This window comes from Motacilla alba, chromosome 3, assembly GCF_015832195.1.
Source record: "Motacilla alba alba isolate MOTALB_02 chromosome 3, Motacilla_alba_V1.0_pri, whole genome shotgun sequence".
Classification (NCBI taxonomy): Eukaryota; Metazoa; Chordata; class Aves; order Passeriformes; family Motacillidae; genus Motacilla; species Motacilla alba.
Genome location: NC_052018.1, coordinates 37,081,703 through 37,097,871, shown reverse-complemented (window position 1 = coordinate 37,097,871; position 16,169 = coordinate 37,081,703). Strand labels below are relative to the sequence as shown.

General features: G+C 42.9%; 1 protein-coding gene across 5 annotated transcripts in view; it reads left to right on the top strand.

The window, feature by feature from the left end:
• BACH2 (BTB domain and CNC homolog 2) overlaps nucleotides 1-16,169 on the top strand; it is a 183,098-nt gene that overhangs the window by 31,969 nt on the left and 134,960 nt on the right. For all 5 annotated transcript variants that reach the window (XM_038133695.1, XM_038133699.1, XM_038133694.1 and 2 more), the window contains exon 2: nucleotides 11,675-11,761. The gene's annotated coding sequence lies outside the window, so the exon portion shown is untranslated. The remainder of the gene's footprint in view (nucleotides 1-11,674; nucleotides 11,762-16,169) is intronic.

Below are 16,169 nucleotides of genomic sequence, written 5' to 3'. Positions count from 1 at the left end.
CACCACAGGAGGGCAACCCAAGCCATCCCTGGTGGCACCACTTAAACTGGAGAGGTGTTTGTCAAATGACTTAAAGGCCATCACTGTATGGATGCATTTCTCGTTTGGTTTTTTTGGTTTTGTTTGTTTTTTTTTTTAAACAAAACAAGGTGGAGATATCACCTGAGTGGCCTTCTTGAATGTAGGTAGGACAAGGGGTAATGCCTTTAAACTGAAAGAGGATGGGTTTAGATTAGATATTGGGAAGAAATTCTTCACTGTGAGTTTGGTGAATCAGTGGAACAGGTTGTCCAGAGAATGTGTGGATGCCCCATCTCTGGGAGTGTTCAAGGCCAGGTTGGATAGGGCTTTGAGCAACCTGGTCTAGTGAAAAGTGTTCGTGGCAAGGGACTTGGAAGTAGGTAATCTTTAAGGTCTCTCCCAACCCAAATCATTCTATGATCTGTGAATAAGAGGTCTTTTGCTCGAAGATGCACCTGCAACACATATGTAGACTGCTTTGTTATACTTATATCTATGAATTCTACAGAAAACTTTGTAAAAGCCACATCATGTCTCCTAAGACATTCTCCCAACCAGCCCCTGGCTTAAAAACACTTCATGAGAAGGATGAGGGGGTGTGCTGAGGTGTTAACACCTGCCGCATCAATTGGAAAGACATGAGGCTCTTGTGTCCAATGCAGTACGGCTTCCTATGGAACAAACCTGGCCTGTGGAGCCTACAAGAGGGTGACAACGGGGTGTATAGCTCTGGATTTGAATGCATGCATGCATGCAATGCCTTATTTTTGGCAACATGTGCTGCCAGCATCTCTTACCATTCCATGACTTACTCAGACATGTGAATAACTTCCCACTTCTTGACTGCAGGTTGACAGTGGTGCCCTTTGTGGACTTGTGTGAACTCTTTTAGAGTACATAGTCTTGCTTTTCCTTTAGTGTGTGTACATAACTTCTCAGATAAAACAGACTCATAGTTCCTCACTGCAGCTGTCAGTTAAAGGAAGTCATGCATTTTCCCCTTGAGTTTCAGGATAATTTTTCTCCAGCCTTTCCTTCTGTGAAAGTCCTAGTAGCATGCTACTTTTTAGATCTCTTTCTTTCTTTACACAGGAGAAATCACTTTCTGATTTTTTTTGTGTTCAGAATTATGCAAAGGAGTTGCTGAACATAAACATGCAACTGTAAATGCCATAGAAATGTACTCCACAAAGATTCCACTGTTAACCACACCAAAGAAAACAAAAATGCGAGGTTATTCAGATCGAGGTCACATGCAGGAAGTGACATTTAAAATCTTACTCATATAAAATTAAGCCATCTTACCATTTTCCTCTTCTGAAGTGTTGAAGATTTTCCATTAGTTAAAGGGTTGTCTTGCAGGTCTTCAAGAATAAGTTTTTCCATTATTTTTGGGGGGCTTGAGCTGTAGGGCTTTTTTAAAATGATAGAATGCATGTAAGTGTGAGAACTGTGTACATTTAATTGGCTATTTGAGAAGCTGTGCTAGAAGACTGACCTCAGAAACATTAGGAAATAGCAGTTCCACTGCTTATCTTTATAATTCATAAAAAGTATTGTTTAATTCTTGGAAGAAGAGGGTGTTTCAGTCTTGCTCAGTTTCTGTCTTTGTTCTGGTTTGCTTTGCTTTTTTTGGTGTTTTTCCTTGTCCACTTCAGTGCTGGAATATAGTATTGAAACAACTGTGTGGTTTATGGCTTTTACTCCGAAGTTTTTCATTTTTTCATTGTGTTGAGCCTTCTGTAAACAGATTTTCTTGAATCCAAACAAAGAGCAAGGGCTGCGATCTGGGGCCAGTTTTGGCTGTGAAATCATCAGGGTCAAAATCCCTTGCATATATCCCGTCCCAGGGGCAGTGGCCTTGGGCTTTCCCAGGTGTTGACCTTCTCCACTGCTCCCAGCTGAGCTCTTGCCTGGATGGTATCTTGAGCTATGGCTCCCCTCCACTACTGAAAATGTCTAAACAAGTGTGTTCTCCTTACTTTTTGAAGGAGTGTTGCTGGAGGAAGCATCTGTCCTTTCTCTTTGTTGGAATTGCCGATCTTTTGCTCGCTGGTTGCGCTGTGACTTGAATGCAGCTGTTGATGCTCCTCTGAAGCATGAAAGGACAATGCATTTGTTTCATTTCTCAGGTATCTGCCTGAAGTATTCGATACTGTTGAAGTATCGAGATGTTATCTCAATCACTTTCATTCTTGAGCATATCTCCGTTGCTACGATTGAAAACAAAACCACCAAATTTGAAGTTGAACTGTCTTTCAAATGATGTATAACATTTAATGTACTTTTAGCTGGTTAAATCATCACAAGTGGTAACTGGTGTAATTATGATAGTTACTGGTGAATCTTGTTTATTAGACCATATGTGTGTTCCTTTTATTTACCACTTCAACACAACTTTGAGGAAAAACACGTCTTCATTTCCTGTATATTATTCTGTCAGTCAGAAGTGTTTCCTATTGTAAGATGTTAAAATAAGTCTATCAAGGAAAAAATAAATTAAAAGATCCTCTGTTAAGAAAAAGGGGAAAAAAAGCTAAAATCCTGTTAAATAATTAAGATGCTTTGGGCTCTATCAGGATTGACAGTGTTCTTGCCACAATATACATATGCAAAAACTGTAAGAAGTTTAATATTTTATAGCAAGGATAACTCCAAACCCTAAATCTACTGGCTTGTTTCTATGGTAACAAATATTGAAATATGTCTAGCCAACACTGTAGGTTCCCCCTATTTAATTTCTGTCTATGGGTTCTAGGAATTCATTAAGGCTGTAGAAACCTTTTAAATTGGTACATTCTGTTGTAAAATTCCCTAAGATTAATGTTGAACAGAACTCTAAATTTTAACATAAACATTTCTTTGAAAGAGATTTCTTAGCAAGTGAGGGATTAGAGTTTTATTCTAATACTGTATGTGCATTGATCTGGTATTTTTGTTCTTCATTGGCAAGTTGAAATTTTTTTTTCCTGTGCATGATTACTGAAAAAATGGAGCTTCAGTTTATAGATGCTGATGAAAATATGGAAGGCTGCTTAACTGGAGTAGTTTGGCTGGAAGACAACAATGGTATAAGATCAGCCCCCTGCGGGCTTTAGTTTAGTGGTCAGAACTTTGTGGCCAGAGCTACTTTTAAGGGTTCCTATCCTACTCTTAAGATTAAAATGATGATTTACAGGGAGCTTCAATATTTATTTCAATTAGTTGCACTTTTTGTGTATTACAGAGCATTTCCTAAATGTCTGATTTAAGCCATTTTGTGTTTGGCATCTTTTGGTTGTTTTTCTTTTGAGGGCAGCCCGGCAGGGTTGGGAAGTAATCTGAAGTGTTAGCTGTGAGATTCCATTTCCCTTGTGGTAACTGAAACCACAAGCACCTAGTCCCAGCTGTAAGAGGAAAATTTTCAAACTTTGAAGTGAGCATCAGGTTGATGCAATATTTTGGTTGCAGTAACCTGGTTGACTAGCCAGAGTTAGATGCAGCTGGAAACATAAAGACTTCCTCCCTCAGCCTGTGGGGGGACTCTGGTTTCTGCTGGCATGTAGTAAAGATAATGAGGCAGCAGAAAGAAAATTTCAGAAACTGAGATTTGCGCATAACAGCTGTGTTTCAGGAGCCCGTGGTTATGGACTAAACACATGGTTTCTCAGAGGGCTAATAGCATCCAACCTTTTTTCCTCTTAAGGAGACTTATAGCAGGGGACTTAGAAATCAGACCTAGCAACCTTAACTGATGCCTTGTAGGGCAAGGAGGTGCAGCTGGCAGTGACTGAAGTACTCAATAAAAGCAGAAGATGGTGTTCAGAAAAAGTGCAGTTCATTCATTCATATCCATCCGGAGCAATAAGGAAGAAGGTGGGTTATTTATTGGGCAAAGGATTATGTCCACAGTCCTGTGTGAAAAAGAGTGATTTCAGCGTGAGCCTGAGGCAGTGATTTGCTCCTAGTACTGGAGTAGCTGACAATTCTTACTTACACCTCAGGCAAAGCCAAGCTGCAAGAAGGGACCAGTGTATGTACACAAGGGAACAGGAGAAGAAAACAATAGCTATCGATGCTATTCAACTGTATTGTGAGAAAAATATCTCTTCACCTCGCAAGCCCTAGGTAAATCTCCAAAAGCTCTTTTTATTACCATAAACAATATGTAGAAAAAGAATTCAGGTGGTGTTCAGTGAAGAAGTTGCTTTGGGCTGGATATGGGAGGCTTGAGAGACATTCCTGTGGGATCATTCAGGGTGCACTGTTGGGAGACACAGTCCCACCACCTCTTCCAGTTCTGTGACCGAAGCACTGTGGCAGCAGGCAACTCCAGTGACCTGACCAGTGCCCTGCACACCTCCCTACACACACCACGCTCACACAGTCCAATGAGGTTTCCTTTCCAGCACCAGGTTTCCCCAGACATCTGCATCTTTAATGCAATTGAATCGTAGTGCAGTAACACAGAAACAGGAGCCCCACAGAAACAAAGGAAACCCTGGGCTTTTCTACACTTCCAGTTTGTGTGCAAGGTAGGGTCTAGGGTCTTCCTGCTGATTCACTGGCTCCTGCTGTGTCTCCAAGTGTCCCGTCACCTGGCTGGCACCACTGGTTCCTGTGCTTTCTGTTGTGCAGGGCATCCATGGCACCAGTTTGTGGCCTCTTGCCTGGTGCTCTTGCTACCCAGGGCACAACTTGCAGGTTTCAGACTGAGCTACCTGCCTGAATGTATTCCTTGACAATGCTGTCATCTTGCTTCACTCTGGTGTGTATTTATCTGACCCTGGCCTGAGATACTCCTTTTTTCATTGCACATGTCCTGTGGTGTTTTTTGAACTAGCGTGGGCTGTGGAAATAGGAGCTGCAGAGTCACCAACAAAAAATGTTACCAGTCTCCCTGTGTCATCATTGAGTTGTATCACTGTCGGAAATGCTCTCCAGAGTGTGTGCTTTTGTGGTACCCAGAGTCCCTGAGGTTTCTCACACTGGGAGGCATTATTGCTGTTGTGGGAGTTTTGCCTTCATGCACCCCTACACCATGCAGTCAAGAACAGTGATGTCCACTCTCATCAGTATTTTGAACTCTCCAGGCTTTATCCCAAGTCCGTGGAAAGACTTTTGATCTCTGCAATGGGCTTCACCCAAGGGGCCAATCTAAGTGATAGATGCATATTCCTGTTAACTCTGAAATGATGCTTTTCTGCAGGGCTGATTTTTTTTCTCCTTCCACTTTTCTTTTTGTTTTAATGATGAAATTTCCCTTCTATTGAAATAGAAAAGAACCTCTGATCTTTTAACTACAAGGTTAAGCTTGTCTTTTCAGGATGTGAAGTCTCCTTATATATTTGTAGAGTACCCAGTGCAGTGAGAGTTGTGGCTGAGGGGAAAGCCTCTTTTTTTTTTGCTTCTTTTAATATCCAAACACAAATTCCAAAGAAAATGGGGGAAACTGACTCAAGAATTGCTAGAAATAGAAACAAATGAAAAAAAATTGCCCTTTCATTTCTTGGGTTAAGTGTGGTGCTTGCCAAAACTGTGGATATGCTCCAGACCTAACTTTTTTTTGTATATGTAACAAAATGATTCAGTTTTGAGGCTTTTTCACATCATAGTGAGGGACTTGTCAAATTTATTTGCAGGAGAAGAGAGCAGGATTATACATGTGCATGAAGGCTGTGAATATTCCCATTCCATTAGGCCTGTAATCTTCCACAGGTAGAAGAAGCCTGCTCACTATAGCAAGGCTGGTCAGTAGCTGTCAGGAAGCTTTCATGACACCAGGTCTTCCACCTTGCTTTAAAACATCTGGTATATATCAGGGTTCTACTCACCCTTTCTGACTCTTGGAGCTGTGAAATGAAAAAGCAACTTGTATATTCTTGTGATCAACTTTGACGTTTTCATATTGTCTCTGTGCAATCAGACACATCAAAATATGCTTTCACTTGCTCCTACAGTCTGAAAAATACTGTACTGATGAGCTGTATAGTAAAATCCTGTAGAGAGTGAGCATGAGCTGAGGGGAGAAACACACGTATGGTAAAATGCCAGTGGTTGTATGGACTGCTCAGCACAAGGCAGAGGCAGAGTTCAAGCCACGATTTCCACTATTAACCTTCACAGTGTTCATGCAGAACTGAAAGTCTGGTAGTCAGTGTTCTTTTGTAGACCTAATGCTAGTATTTCCTCTAACATAAGCATGCCTAGGAAGATGCATACCAGATGATTAAAAAAATAATAGGCAGTGTGAGTACATGCAGAGAATACCTGCTTTGTTACAGGAGCATGTGTTTCCTGCAGGAGTTACAGCTCCTTGTGAGAGGAGAAACAAGGATTTGTAGAACTGCATGCCTTTAAAATGTCTCAGTGCTGAGTGCTTTCCTGAGAGTGTGCATAGTTGGATTTTTTTTCTGATAGGTTATTTGGAGACGTACAGTTTGGAACAGAAGGTGGATGGTAAAACTCCATAAGGCTTTTTATGTGATATTCATAACAATAATTTTACCAAGAGTGTCTCCCTGCCCCATTTCTCAGCTGATTAAAAATTCAGTTTCTTATTTTTGTCTGTTCTGGAGGCGAAATTTTGAGAGGTCAGGAGTGACTCTCTTGCAGCTTCTTTTCTGTCCTCAATTCCCTAGCCTTATGGTGAAGTGTTTTTCACTGTAGTTGGTTCTGCCATAGTGGTTAAAGACAGAAAATGTTCAGCTTAACCCTGAGGCAGCTCAGACTTTGTGCTGGATTAATTAAAAAATAGTTCTGTGCCTTCTGTAGCAACAGTGTTTGGGAGGGGAATGGAGGAAGGAGTGCTGTGCACTCGGGACAGGAGGGCTCATCATGCCAGCCAGGATCCCAGCTGTCTGCTGGAGATCCTGGCACTTAAGGGCAGCATGTATTTTCTCCCAGGTCTGCCACAGCTCCTGGAGCTGAATTTTTGCTTGCAATGGTCTGTCTGTAAGGGAGCTGTTCCACTATCCCAGTGGTTGGGTTTTTTTCTTTTTTTTTTTGAGGTTGTTTCAACAATCCCCTTTTCCATTCTTGGGAAAATAAAAAATATCCCTTTGGAAGAGGGGCTACGTAACTAAGTTCTGTGCTTATCCTCCATGTTATGTACTTTGTGCAAGTTAAAAGGCTTGTTCTGCCTTTCATCTTGTGTGCTGTTTTCTGCAGATATTTCCTAACTTCTCCCATGACGTTTTTGCCTGGTTCTTCAGAAGACTGTATGGACTGAAAGAGACTATTGTTTCTCCAAGAGTGCAGGCATGTGTACATCGGCTAATCTGGTTGGTGCAGGATTTCAGGAGTGGGTGTTGAACTGAGGAACAGGGTTGGGATATGTGCGCCTACAAATTCTTGTGACCGGCATGCTCTCCTATTCTGTAAATAATATCACATTTCACTTTCTAGGTTTACCATTCATGTTTCTCCAAAAGTTGAACTCCCGTACCGTGAGGTGTAAACAAGGAAATGGCATAGGGAAGGTTGCAAAAGTTTTGGTTAGCAGAGACTAGAAAGCTGATCTGGTTTTCAGTCCTGCATCTGGATAGTCAGCTACTTGATTGTGTGGAGACTCAGAACATTTGTTTTTCACAAACATCATATGTTTAAAATCTGTACTTCAATTTAAACATTGTCTTTCTAGTGCTTTCCTTCCCCAGGTTTGGGTTTTCAGTTTTGAAGTACAAGATAAGCAAACAAATACTTTTTATCTTGATGTTTAGGAGGAAGACTTTGGCAGTCGAGGTGCATTTGCAAGCTCTTGAGAAACTGCAATCTAAACCTTGCGTTTGCAGCAAACATGCTGCAAAGCACTTTGGATGCAAGATATCAGGCGAAGTTTGTTGGGTTTTTTTCCACTTGGATGATATCACCAAGGAGCAAGGAAACCCCCAGTTACTGTTTTTGTTTACAACCAGCTCCTCATCAGATGAAACCTTGCCACATACTTGTTTCCCCTTTCGGGAGCATTACCTAAAAGATGATGGTGCTGGGATTACTCCAGCTTCCTTGTGGTGACCCAGATCTCTGCTGGCGATGAGATCGCTATCTCTGCTGGGCACGGAGCAAGAACAGCAGTTGTGTTTTCGACTGCAGATCCACGGGCATGTTCCCATACTGTTTTTCCAGGCTTGTCAGCAACCTTGCAGCACCTTGGCTATTGTTGCTGACGTGCCCTTGTCTCCCGGCAAAAGGCGGGATTTTATTCCACAGTCTGGTTTCATGTCGGTCTCATAAGAGGGTGTGAGGCAACTTTAGGGTGGTTTTAAATACTACTTTTACAGTATGAGACAGCATAAAAATCCTGGTAGGTTTGTTTGGGGTTTTTTTGCAGCAACAACATTGTATAACTGACAGTTGGCTGCTGCATCTCAACTTCGATAGACTTTCTTTGCTTGGTCAGGAATAGTTGCCACTTGCAAAACGCCTCCTTGGTACTAGAGGGTGCAGGCTGGGAAGACTGACACTTGCTGGTAGTTTAAGAATTTATGAGGATTTATCCTGTAGTTTGTTGATGGGATTTGGTTGGCTGAAATGCTTTTTGATGGATGCGCAGGAATTCCCAGGTGTGGATAAAAGCACTTGGCGATACTCAATCAAACAGGATAGAGAAGAAAGATTGTGAAGTGAGGAGGACATGGGGGGTTGTCTGGCTTCTTTTTATGTACAGGGTGTCATATTTAACAAAGGGCTTACAGCTTCACCCATGGTCTTGTGTGTTTTTAGCACTGCTAGACCAAACTGCTATGTGGCTATCCTTGAAGGGTTTTCCCAGTGCTTCTGTTGGATGCAACATGGGTCAGCTTTCTTGCATCACAGCCACCTCACTGTTTGCCCAAGTGGTTTTTCTGAAAGTGCATGTCCTTTTCAGCAGCCCATGGTCACAGTATGGAGCACTGGAACCAATCTGTGAAGCTATCTCTTCCTGTCCAAGACTTCTTTTGTGTTAGAGTCTTGCTGTAGCCAGGAGTGTTTGAGACATATTTCTGCTGACATTTTTCTGCTCTGCACTCCTGAGGATTGGATGTAGGGCAGTTTGGAGGATTCCTCTCAATGGAACTCCCTATTTACAGTCAGTGAATTCATTAGTGCCCTGAATTATTTACCTTAAAGAATTCAAGTCCTGAATTATTTACCTTTAAGGTCTGTCTTCCTGTGTTGTGCATTTGGTTGACTGTAGACCTGTGCTCTGTTATAAGCTATTAATGTCTAAGGTAGCATAATATCCAAGGAAATTTCAGCTGTTTATTGGTAATTTTATTTTCATACACAAATACATTGCAACATTACCACTGATCTTTAAGGTCCCTTCCAACCCAAAGCATTCTATGATTCTATAAGTTCAGAGTGACACTCTGATATAAAATGGATTTGTGTGGATCTTGTAAATGCATGGACAGTTTTTGAATATGTCATCACACTCTTCTCTTTCTGCAAGTCGCCTGCCTGCTGCCAGCTGTCGCTGCAAACCCTGGGCAAACTCCCTATTCAGCATCTTGCTTTTTCCCTGCTGTCCCATATTTGGCCCAGATTTTTATTTATGGCATGGTACTTAAATCCTACTGAAGAAGTTTGTCATTTCCTCACGATCTTACTCTGTTTACCAATGTCAATCTTCAGGATTTGACAGATGATTTGGGAAGCCCCTCTTCTCTTTGCAGGAAGAGACTTAAGAGGACAAAGGATCCCGAGGATGTTACAGCCTTGCTGCTAAGATGTCTCTATACTCCATAGTGTTTCGTGTACTGGAAATACAGTTCCCTTCTGCTGTGACTGTTCATTACTTTTAGTTGAGAGAAGCCAGGTTTTCAGGTTGGTTAGGAATTCACTGTTAATGGCCACTTGAGGGATACTGAGTTTAAATGACTGGTGTAGTGCTTCATTGGAACTGCGTGGCAGCTCTCCAAGGCACAGCTCATCTGCCTGGACACTGAGAGGGTGGCAGGGAGTGTCAGGGTGGCTGCCATCCTTGCTGCCAACAGCTGTAAGGGTTGTCATGCACTCTTGCCCTGAAGCCCTGATGCACAGCTCAGGTACATGCCATGTGCCAAGAGCAAAGGCAGATGCAGCGGGCAGTGCTCACCTGCCACATTTCCCTCCCTTCTCAGGGGTGAGTGCTTGAACTCATCAGCGTTCTCTCTTCAACATACCTGTGGTACATCAAAGACTTTGCAGGAAGCAAACAAATGGCATTGTGCACTGGCATCATGTAGTCTTTGCCGTGGTTCTTCTGCAGTGCTGCAGCTGCACAGCCAGCAGGCAGTTCTCCATGCCTAACCCCAATTCTTGCTCTCTCCTCATCCAACCCTCCAATTTTCTGTCCCCATTAAGTGAATTTTCTTGTTCTGGCATGATTTTCCCTGCCATTCCTTGGCCCAGATCTTGGCTGCTCTGTTTTGAGCATAGATGACTCCAGGCTGCAGTAGGGAGGTCACCTGGATCAGGAGACCCTGCTTGTTTGGGAGGTGGCCCTAGTCTCGTTGGCAGCAGACGCCAGAGGCAATGGTCACTTCTGCTCTGCTCTGCCATGGACTAGACTGTGTTCATTGTGTCATGTGGCATCAGGCTAAACACAGGTTCAAACTCTGTTCCAGAGATTGCAAGAATTGGGTCTTTCCAGCTGCTTTTTTGGGAATGTCTCAATCAGACCGCTGTGACCAAAATCTTGCAGCAAAACTTTCTGTCAGTCGTTCATGTCAAGAATTGACAGAGTATGCAAAAAACCTGAGCCATGAAACACAGGAAGGGTATGGCAGCCATATCCCCCAACCTGTGCTCTGTCTGGGTTTAATTGTGTATACCCTCGTGAAGGTAGGCAAGGGACTATGTACACATGGTTGAGTTGCATCTCTTTTAGTGAAGGGTTTTTTTTTTAAATTTGCTTTCAGAAAAAGCAATGAAATTGTAATGGCATTTCCAGTACTGGAAATCCAGTTTCGTTTACTTAGCATGTGTCTACCGTCCATTCAGAGAGGTTGGGGTGGGGGGATTGAGGTGGTGTCTTCAGCTGGATTTCTAACAGATGGGATTTTTTCTTCCTTATGTAAATGTCTTCTATGAAGTGTATTGGCAGGAGAATTTGACACTAAAGCTTAAAGCTACTAATATGGGAAGCGAGGAGTAAACAAGGACACGGAAAGACCCTTTTGAGAATTTTAAGTGGAGTCACTGCTTAAATAATGTTGTAGGTACAGAGTATGGAGCAACTTCATGATTAAGTAATTTACTGTCAGTGCAATTTTGCAGGTATTATTTTTACATCACTGCTGTGGCTATTAGTGGTATGTATTTGCTGTTGATACTGAAAGAAATTTAATTAGCTTTCTCTCCCTCTGTATTTCTGCTTTTGGTGGCACTGTCTGCTTGGCATTGGTCCTGGTGCTGCCAGGCAGGATGGCCTGGGAAGAGAGCAGGGGATTTGGACATAGGAGAGCTGTGTTCTTCTGTGTAGCTCTTCAAGTGGTGGGCTGTAGTATCTCATCTGCCCCTCCAAACTGGTATCTGTTGCTTCTGATCAGTGAGTAATTTTGGGGAAAAGACTTTTTCTTGTTTAATGTTTTTATGAGATGAGGCAGAAAACAAAAGACCTGAATATCTACTGCAAAACTATTGCAATGCAAATAATAGATAATTTCTTGCAGTTAATCTATTTTCTCTTTTGTTGTTTTTCACACAGAGCAATGAGGCAAGAGAGAAGTTTTTAAAAACAGAAAAATGTGATTGCATAAACGTCGTTGTTGGCAGGAGGACTCAGTGGATTCAGGTAATAATGTGACACCACTTTTTATTATGCTTTAAAAACTGGCTGGGTTTCAGGCTGCCAGTGGCCCTTTGTCAGGGGCTGAGGAGTAGAGGAAGGTGACAAGGTATAACAAGACTCAGTAGCTGGCTGTTAATTCATTCAGATGAGAGGGTGTGGGTAATCCCACAGTGCTGGGGAGTGATGCTGGGGCTGCAGTAGCTTCCTGCCTTATGTCAGGCTGTTGTATCTGAGACTGGGTTTTTTTGTTTTGTTGGGGGTTTTTTACAGGCTTTTTTTAACCCAAGGAGATTCTCTCCTTTGACCTCTTACAGCTTTGTCGATGTAGGTGGGGAAGCTCCATGCCTGTTTCATGGAAGGTCAAATGATCAGCAGTCCCTTCAGACTGCAGAACCCTGAATCTACGAATATTTCCCTTGAATTCCCCCTTTAAAAGGATTTCTGGATCAGAGCAGATCATTATCTGCTGAAAGACCTAGACCTAGACCTTTACTGCTTTAGAGAACGACTGCTGGTTGTTTTCTGTGTGTGAAGACAATTTCTCATTGCATGGTTGTAGGAAACCTAATGTGTGATATTTAAGCATACTGATGTTTGCAATATATTATCTTAAAGTAATGGACTTTAACATATTTAGATCCTGTTTTGTAGGAAAAGTAAATTCCTAGCTAAAATGCATCTCTTATGGTTTTAATAATTTTAATTATTTCCCTCACTGAAGGGGAGTGCAGAATGAAGGCAGGGGGAGTTTACAGTGCTAATTGCACTCCACATTTGTAATTGGGAGCAGATCCTATCCTCAATCTTCTTAGGCAATCCTAGTGAAGTCATCAGGCTTTTCACAAGCATATGGTTTTCCCCACGCCTGTTTGATTCTGGGATAAGGGCCTACAGTGTGCTTTTTCTTTCACTGATTTCTCATACAGAGGAAGTTTGAAAAATATGCATCATCTTTTCCAATGTAGATTCTTGGTTTCTAGCAACAGTTGAAGAAACTCTGCAGTATTTTATTGAGATCAGCAAAGCTTATTGCTTTAGACTGAGCTGTTTCTAACTGGCAAGTGCATTTTCTTCGTTAGGTGCAAGGTGAGGAAAAAAGCAGTTGTGGCTTTGCATTGCTATAGTCATGACCAAGAAGGATGTTTAAAAAGGATATGGATGGGTGTGGATTTGATATTTCCTAAAACCAGCTAGTTTTTAGTATTAAATTGCATACTCCAGGGAGCTAGTTGCTGTATCAACATTGGTATAATGACACATTATTTAAAAAAAAAAAATCAATATACAGTCATAGAAACAAGTCCTGGTATAAGCAGTTGGGTGCTTACAGCTGTGATTTGTATGTATTTGCAAATGTATTGGGCTTTTTCTTTCCCTTGTAGCACTGGTAACTTGGATAAATACTGTATGTGTGACTCATTGCAGAATATAAACTTACTTTAAAGGAGCAAGTGTTGGATTTGCTGAATATCCTATTGCTTGCATCCCTGAATACTTCCTTGCAGTAGGTCATGATTAATCTTAAATTGGCCAGCCTGAGGGGAAAATTACTGCTGATGTCCCATAGGTACTTCAGAAACAAACGGAGTGATGGAAGTGCTTTAAAAACATAAATAGTAGTTAGAATTCATAAAGTCGTAAAGCAAACATATGGTACAAGGCCTTCTAAAATATAACACTTGAAAGCTTTTTTTATCGTTTCAATAAGAGCTTGTTTAGTTATCACAGGAAAAGTAAATATTTTCACTCCTTTTTCTTCAGCATACTCTCATTCCATTTATCTTTCTCTTTTTCCTTTTGTACTTCCTTTTTGTCCCCCCAGAGCATTCTTATTTTGGTGGGATGGGGGCCCAACACCTGATGTCCGCAGAAAGCCCTGCTTGAGAACAGTAGATAAAACTGCTATTGGTCCTCCTGTTGTTAGGTACATTCTTGAAGTCCTTTTGCGGTGTCGGCACAGAGTTGATGTAATCCAAACTGAACACTCGCTGTGCGCATGTGTGCGTGAGCGAGATGTGATGGACACTGCAGCGGCTCCCGGGCCACTTGAGAACACACTTATGTTTTAATGCTATGCCCCAGACATCGGTGATGAGGGATGCAGTCCCTCTGTGCACACACGTGTGCAGACGTGTGAGCTCAGGGAAGGCAGCACGAGATAGCTCTTCTGCTGCACCTTTGGTGGGGTGGTTGTGGTCTCCACTGCTTTGAGCCGTTAGTGGGACAGGGAAGTGAAGTTGATGCTGGAAAGGGGTGGAAGGAGGAAGATGGGGAGCTGAGAAGTGGGGAACCGGGTGGGGATCGGGGGTCTGGGAGGAAGACACAGCTCCAGAGGGAAATACTCTGTGCTTTGCAGTTGCTTGTGTGGATAGAAACCAGATGGTGCACTGGAACACCCGCTCGCTTGGGCGGCGGCGGAGCCAAACATATGGTTAATGGTTAGGAGAAAGAGCTTTTCGAGCCAGGGCTTTGCTGACTGCCTCGCATTACAGATTGTTGCAGTGTGTCATTACATTGCCAAACTAAGTGCTTAATACCCGCTGCGGGCGCTGGGCAGGCATTTGCAGGAAGGATGCAGAGGCTCCCTGGTCAGGGCGGGAGGCTGACATCACATACGGCCCCCTGCCACACCCCCCCACACCCCCTTTCCCCTCTGGAAAGCCCATAAATCTCCCCATTTACAAGCCCAAATCTACAGCAGGCAGTTTTCCTGCTCTGAGTGCCTTCAATGCTTTTATTTCCAACAGTATATGGTTGGTTTTGCCTTTTTTTGTGCCTTTTTTATTTTGGTCGTCAAGCAGCCGAGTTTGCTGAGGCTGCAGTACCACACTTACATGTCCAGCATCCGAAGTTCCTGCTCTGGGATCTTTGGGCGACACCAGACCCCATGTTATCTAAGGAACTGCTGAGCTCATTCATCTCCTTTTCACGGCCCGCTTCCTTTTATTTTTAGCCAAATCCGTCAGGCCTGACAGGCGGGTAATTTGAGCCAGAAAAAGGGCAAAGCTCCAGGTCCTTTCCACAAAGCAATTCTTCTCCTCCCTCCTGGGAAGGCTCCAAACTTGGCCTGCTCCAGGCAGATGGATTTGTTGAGTCATGTGAGATCATTTACACAAAAACACAGCGAGGCAGTGAAAAGGAAAAAAAAAAGGGAAAGAAAAAAGAGAAAAAGGTGGGGGGGAAGGGGTGGGAGAGCATGCACTGCCGGGGCTGCTGTGAGCGTAGGAAATGTGCTGCGAGGCAGCTAGACAGAGGAATGCAGCAGATTCATTCTTGTATAAGGTAATGTCTCGTTTACAGTTCAGGGTGGAGCCAGCACGGAGGAGAAATCTTTCAAAAACAGATTACTCATTTAAAACAAAAATTCTCCTTAAAATTAATAATAATAGTAATAAAAAAAAAACCAAACAAACACCCAAAACAACAACCCGACCAGCAAGCGAGCGGCGCACATGGGCGCACAAAGGCGGCGTTGCTGACAGCACCGGATTACAGTAGCGGTAAACTCCGGGCTGGGAGGTTGCTGGAAAATGAGTTTGCTCCGTGATGCAACTGGAGTTTGCTTTGTCTGGCCGCCAGTGCAAGCGTTGCAGGGGAGACTGCGAGCCCAGCGGCAGCAGGGCACGCTTTGCTCCATCCAGGGATGATTTCAGACAGTGGGGAGGGATGGAGCGAGCAGTTAAGAATCCTGAGCAGACAGGCTGGGGGGGTGGGGGGGGGGGCATCATTAACAGCAAAAATAAGGGGGCATATGCATGGAGGGGGTGGGAGAGAACCTCTTCTTGCTTTGGTTTTGAGCTGCTTGCGGCATCATCTTTGTTGCATCAAGGAGTAAATTGCATTTATTCAGTTGAATGTGAATTTTGTTTTCGTTTGCAACCTAAACTAACCCCAGCATGTTGGGTTTTGGTTTTTTAAGTGGGTGGTAAGAGAGAACATGAAACTTGGAGCTTTTCAGATCTTGTTACATCCTAGAGAATTAGGTTGGGTTAATTTATGCAGTGTTCTAACAAGATGCGTTCAAGCCTTTAAATAGACTGTATTTAAGTATTGTTATTATAACTCCCAGTTACTCCAGTTTTCTTAGCAAAGCAGTATCTAAATGTTACTGTTTTGTCCCAGCGGTGATTAAAAATTAAGAATAGAAGTAGAAACTGGAACTGGAAATTGGTGGGAAATGTGCAATTAAACAAGTCCAATGCAAAGTATTTCCTAAAATTCTGAGCAACAGTTAAGGAACTTAGGGGAGCATGTAAACAAGGGTTTGTATTTTAACATGACACGTTCCCCTGCTGAGTAGTATCTTCTGCATTGCTGACTCCACAGCAGTGTCTGTTGAGGTGCTTTCCTCTGGGGAGGGGAGGGTTTGTCTGGAGCTCGCCTCCCTCTAACTTGACCTTGTCTTTCTCTT